We start from the raw sequence: 7,020 nt of genomic DNA on the forward strand, positions 1-7,020 counted from the left end.
GTGGCGCCACGGCACGAGCTCTTTCTTACTCGTAAAAGCACATACAATGATTTTACTGAACTGTTTGTGATTGAAACTTGAGTTGAATTTATGAATCCATTAGGAAAATATAAAAATCACGAAGAAAGTATAGCTAGAAATGAAGGAAATTAGTTTATAGTAAAGAGTTTATAGTATAGCTGTTGAAGAAGAGAAAATGTGGTTATAAAATATTTGTTATAGTCTATAGCCTAATATATTTGCTTATATTTAGCTGATACGTCTACTCGGTTCATTTGCTCATTTCCTGAAGCAACCTGGAGGTCATTATTTTATGTTAATTATCTTTTTACAAGCCAAGGTTTTTAACCATTATACTAATAGATTTTTGCTATTTAACTTTGCGATTTTGTGTGTGTGAATGTTTGAACAGAACAATAAAAGAGAATGCTTGGCAGCTTGCTAAAGAAACACAATGAGGCAGAAATGCACACACATCCTCAGAGGATGTTGTTACTCACTCTCTGCTGACACTAAATGAGTGCTAATGACAGCACTGATGTGATAATTGCTGTGCCACAGTGAATATGTTAATGTAAATGTGTTGTGTTGTGTTTGTGAGTGTGATGTGAGTGTTTAGACTGATTTATTGAGGAAAGGGTTATGATTATGTATAGGTGGGGTTAGGGAAATGTTTAAAATCATGTTCTTGTTCATCTGGAAATTCTGTATGCAGGCCTATTTTTTGATCTTGAAAATAAACTGACTTTAACATTGCTAAAAATAGCACAAAATTATGAAAGCAATGAAAAAATAAAGTGTATTAGGCCTATTGTCTGATGAGCGAGCAAAGTTAAATATAAAATGCTTTCAAATGGCTCCTTTCCTCTAAAACTTGCATGTTTTTCATCAAAAAATCGGTAGGCCTATGTCTGCCATGTGGATGTTTCATAATTAAACTCTCCTAAAACATGCTTTTCATACTCTCATCTGTGTATAATTTATCTGAAACATCATTTACACCACATTTTAGATATGTTTGATAACAATCTGTGGTGGACATTATATTTAAACATTTTCTTTCTAGCTAGGATTCATGGCATATTTTTACACTTGCATAATTTGAGAAAATTACAGCTCATTGGAAATGCAATAAAAATATTCCATTCACACATCATGTCAAGTGTCCTCACACATCATGTCTCATATTTCATCTCAAGCATGCTATTCACTGATCATTTTGTTTCCTTGCTAACCAAAGACACAAACATAAAAAAAAAACTTTATTAGTGGAAAAAATGCATTGTGGTAGAAACTGATTTTAAAAAACTGATAGAAATCATTTTACACCATATATTTAAAAAAATATAATAATTATTATTATCACGCGGCGGCGGGACATGTTTTTACATCAACGAAAGGTGGTGTACAGATGTCACAGCATTAAAGCAGATATGCTGTTCCGATCTAGAAGCGCTTTTCATTAACTGTAAGCCGTTCTATTCGCCGCGGGAGTTTCACTCGTTCATTCTCGTCAGTGTCTACATTCCTCCGCAAGCACACGTGAGCTCAGCTTTACAGAAACTCGCTGATCTGATCACAGAGACAGAACAACAACACCCGGACTCTGTTTTAATCATTCTCGGGGACTTTAATAAAGCAAATCTTTCCCGTGAACTGCCAAAATACAGACAGCATGTTACATGTCCCACCAGGGACAGTAATATACTGGACCATTGTTACTCCACAATAAAGGAACACTATAACAAATTCCTTGTATGTGCAAACATACTTGGCATACATACATAGCTCTTTCTGATTCTGATTCTGATTATTTAATGGTGGATTTCAATATTTAAAAAACACAAATCTGGGTCTGAGATATATACATTTTCAAAACAAACCAAAAAAATGCAGTAAAAAACTAAAACTTTGTTCTGAAAAAAATTCTTCCAGAAATATTTGCTCAAAGTTATGGTCTTTAATGTTGTTAGATGTTAGAGAGAACATTACTACAATAATTGCTTCCATAACGTAACATTAGCAACCAATTTTGTTAGTTATTTTTATGGAAAGTAATAAGGTTATCTTTGCGTTACTTTTTAAATCTAGGCTGGGCTTGCTTGTTTGCTTTTAATATAAAAAAAGTTCTATTTTCTATTTAAAAGTAAATTAACTTCTGTACAGTAGAGGGCGCAGCTCAAACAAACCTTTCAGTTGTGCTGCCATTCTGGATTGCATGAAGAATAGGACGAAGGAGAATAAAGTTCAATTCTCTTTGGATAAATAAATAAATAACACAAATGTTATGTTTATCTAGAGTAATTTCTGCTTATTAGTATGGTTGAATTGGATAATCAAAGGTCAGCTGAAAAGACATTGGTTAATAAAATAGGATTAAATACATAAGGGATATTTGTGTTATATACTTAATGCAGATTTGTATCATATTCTGAGTTTGCATTTCATTGTTTTAATTCATTTTGAGGAATACTGATTCTATTTTTGTGCAAGTGAGATGAGTAAATGCATGTTCACTGTTCACATTTAGTCTAGAACTAGTAATCATCATGTTTACAGTGCACTTAGGCTACTCCTGATTTCTCTCAACACAGGGACAGGAGAACTGTCAGTCATCAATTGGGAAAACAAAGATACTTATTTGAAAAAAGCTCTTTTAAATCAAAAAGTAACGCACTACTTTACTATTTAGCCTAGGCCTACTTGAAAAAGTAATCTGATTACGTAACTTGTTTCATAATGCATTACCCACAACCCTGGTTAGCAAAATGTTCTTAAAAGTTAAAACCTATTTAGCTGGGCAGAAAAAATCTCAAATGATTTAATTTTTATGTAATTAAAAGAGTCTCTGTCCATCTCTCTTAATATCCTAACATTCCATCCTTTTATCACCATGTACGTAGTGTTACGCAGTGACAGATCTCACTGACGTCTGTGCACACACACACACACACACACACACACACACACACACACACACACACACACACACACACACACACACACAACAGGATGCACGTGGGAGGAGAGAAAACGCCGGAGACAGCATGAATATGAGTAGGTGGATAGAGAAATCTACTTTCCCCTCTATTTTTCATCCTCTCCATCTCATCCTCAATCTGAAACTGGCTTACCTGTTATGCAAGGGGCTGCCTACTCTCAGCATCATAGAAAGAGCAGGTTCATTTTCAGACCTACCAAAAATAAATTCCATTCTGTGGACTACTGCCACACACATATGCTAATGGACAGGCATACTCATAAAAACGCTATTATAGATGCGGGTTGTCTTCATTAGATTGCATTACAGCTTTTATATAACTGTGGATGATGAACAGCTTGTGCACACAGACAGAAGAAAAAAATGAACTTAACACTAAATCCACACACAGCGTAGTCTGATTGATTCCTATTTGATGCAAAATCTCTGCAGCCAGGATGTCGACTGACTAATCTAGGGACTGAATCCAAGCCAATTTATAGTCCAAATTTTGGACTCCTTCTCCTTCTGCCTGGAGATTTTAGGTTTCTAAAATCTTTCAAAAGATTCAGCATTACCTCCTTCAGCAAGAGCGGCTCCAGATGGACAGACTGAAGCTGAGAGCCAGAGAGAGCAGTTGCAGAGCTGTTGCAGGTTTACTGTGCAGCTGCGAGTACAATCACTGTCCCTGCAGGTATTTAGAGATCAGTAGCTTGAGGAAAAGCACAGTTTGGTCAGAGGTCAATAGAGTTTTTTTTTTAAGTATAGGCCTTTAATATAGTACAAGTTTATCCTATTTGCTCTGAAGCTTGGAGAATTAAGTATAAGCATTTTATCAACAAATAATTCATAGAACAAATGTCAAGTGAAAGAAAAATCAAGTGATTTCATGAATAAACGTTAACTGAAACAATATGAAATATATATTTATCAGCTAGTTACCAAAGTAACATTTCTCATTTTCATTTGGTTTAACTTGATGTACTAAAATAACTAAAACTAAATAAACTAAAATGAATAAAAAAACAATTAATAAAAACTATATAAAAAAAAAAACTGTATTTAAAAATGACAAAACGCACAATAAAATTACTACAAATTTAAAAATATTAACAAAAACTATGAGATTATATCAATGCTACTAAAATACAGTTTGATGCGGTCTTAGATAATATTTTAAAGCAATAATACATGTGTGTGCACTGCAGTGCAGGCATGTTGGTTGCACTGTGTCCTATACTTCAGCTGGCTTTGCACATATTTTTATAATCTTTCCATTGACATTAATTCTCTCGTAATTTTGTTGGATTAATTTGTATGGAGTTTATAATATGACAAATTGAATTTGTATTGCGTAAATTTGAATTATTGACAAGTGTAATTTAACAAAACTGAATATTGTGAGGCATTTAACATAGTTCTGAATTAGATTTTTTGAACTTGAATATTAAACATTTGAAATTTAACACAACTGAATGTTTTTATGGCAGAGTTTTATAGACGAATTTTCAAACAGCAATTTTTTTGTTCTGAAATCTTAGACAGCAAATATCCAGTTTTTAAAAATATAGCTTCAAGTTTTCGAGATGAAGAGGACATTCGGAACATCAAATTCAATATTCTAAAATTCAATATGCAAAAATTCAGATTGTAGAGAAAGTAGGTTAGAGGTAATCCACAGGGATGAGTAGATGATCTCCGAAAAGTCAAACGAAGCATTTTGGCCAATTATGGTTTATATAGGCCTACTTATATGTTAGGTTGGCAGTCTCACTGTTTAAAACTGTTTGTTTTAAAGTTTATTTGGTGTGAAAGTGATTAGCATGCCACCGTGTCTACACAAGACGCAAGCGAAAGCAAAAAAGACAGTAGAGCCCATTTATTATAATCAGTGATATTTCCTACACTGGATGCGGCGCGGCGCAACACTAATACAGACGCGACTGCTTGAAGCGACAAAGCGCCTGTTGCAAAGAGCTTGGACTACGTCAGGAATAACGGGGAATCCGTTTGCTGTTGGGAATTTTGCATTCAGTGTAGACAGTATTGATTATAATAAATAGGTGCTGCTGTCTTTTGTCGCGACACGTCTCACTGCTCGCGTCCGATCGCTATAGCATCATATTTCAGCTTGAACACAGTTCTGTATATTCATGTAGTTGTCAAAATTAATGTACCCAACAGATGCTCGCTGAAGAAGCGTGTTTTGGAGAAGTTTCTGAGGATCAGTTATGTACATATGGCCATCAAATGCTTCAAATTCGCTTATTCTGACAGAGGAACTATTCACTGATGACATCGACCCGCCTTCCAATCGCTGAGTTTCCACACATTCAGAATGGTTTCATTTTTCATTTGTATTTTGGTGTGTTTAGTTATTCTGCATGGATCTGTGTATGCAGTCCTTTGGCGTCTCCCTGTGGTCTTGTTTGGTATGGCAGGTTGACTTGTGCTTATTCGTTAAAGTTACTGTACAATTAAGGTTTACGTACTTTTAAGTAGCTACTTTTAAGTTGTAAAGAATATCTGCAGTGACATTTTAGCAAAGTAGGCTATGTATTGTATTATAAGCTCCATAAATTTGTGTTTAAGAAGGTCAAGATCTAAGCATCTCCGTGAAGATTGTCATGCAAATATGTCTGACTCTCTGCTCTGAGAACCTCAATAACTACTGGCCCCAGTTTAGAGCCTGCTATGTGACCTAATTACTGTCATAAGAATAAAAATGATTAAGCAATTAATCCCCCCCACCAAGTCTCTCTCACACAGATACTCACGAGAGTGGCACATGGACAAAATTCACATGGCACTCAATCACAGGCCTTCTAACACACACACTCACACACACTCTACAACAACCTCAATACACCCACACACACTCTCCTGCACTCCTCGACTAGCACTCACGTTTCAGATGCTCACACGTGTCTAAAAACACATGACACAATACAACACAGAGGTCAAAAATTTGGTCAGATCAATAGCAGCTGACAAACATCATCCAGATTATTGTAAAACACAGTATTACTGTCAGTGATCCTGAGAAAATTCTATAAGCAAAATTAAACATCAATGTCATCATTATTTTCAGCTGTTAAACTGTGACAATTTTACAATGTCTTTGAGGGTGGTCAACCTTTTTTTTGCACAGAGAACAATCCAAATATTTTTTTAAAGAAAACATCACAGTTATTTTGATTTATTTGTGATGTGTAAATCAATAATAATTTGATAAGCAAAGCATGGGGCCTATTTTGTTATAGGCCTAACGTCCAATATACTAGAGAAGTAGTTGCTATCGTTTCCTCCAAACGCAAAAGCAATTTCTGAGCAGACAATAGGTTGACAATGTCAAACAACATTTAAGTAATCACAAAAAAATAAATAAATCTGAACACAAATCGCATTTGGTGACATAGTAAAAAACAACCTAATGGCTACCGAAAGGCTATTGGAAAACATTGTAGCCTATTGAAAATGTATAGCATTTGTGTACAATAATTTTCAACAATCTTTTAGTTACCATAAAATTTTGTCTGAAAATAAATTGCTTCTGCGTTGGGAGGTGAAAATAGCAACAACTGCTCACTAAGTGTCTATGGCTGTCTTAAAAACATTGTAGGATAAATCATAGGCTATCTACACATTTTCAAATACGTAGCTATACAACGTTTTCAAACAAGTTTGTCTGAACAGATATCGTTTTTGTTGAGAGGTAACCATAGCAACAACTACTGGCTCACCGTCTATATCGGACGGAATCGACAAAAACATTCTCTTTTGTATTATTTGATCTATTTGCTCTCTTTTTGGTTACCATGGAAATTATGCCTGGAGCAATTATCACCACCTAGCAATTAGGAGAGAACATTTCAGCTTTAGCTCCGACTGTCAAACACTAGAGCTGAAGAGTGACTTGATGTTGCCTACATAAGCACACCTTACGCGGTGTTGGATAGGAAAATCAGGCGCGCTGTTAGAGCAGGTGCACTACCACAAACATTGGCTGTGTCTCAAATTCATCAAGCACTTCTGCCATA

The sequence above is a fragment of the Sinocyclocheilus anshuiensis genome, unplaced genomic scaffold (assembly GCF_001515605.1).
Source record: "Sinocyclocheilus anshuiensis isolate Anshui unplaced genomic scaffold, SAMN03320099.WGS_v1.1 scaffold487, whole genome shotgun sequence".
Lineage (NCBI taxonomy): Eukaryota > Metazoa > Chordata > Actinopteri > Cypriniformes > Cyprinidae > Sinocyclocheilus > Sinocyclocheilus anshuiensis.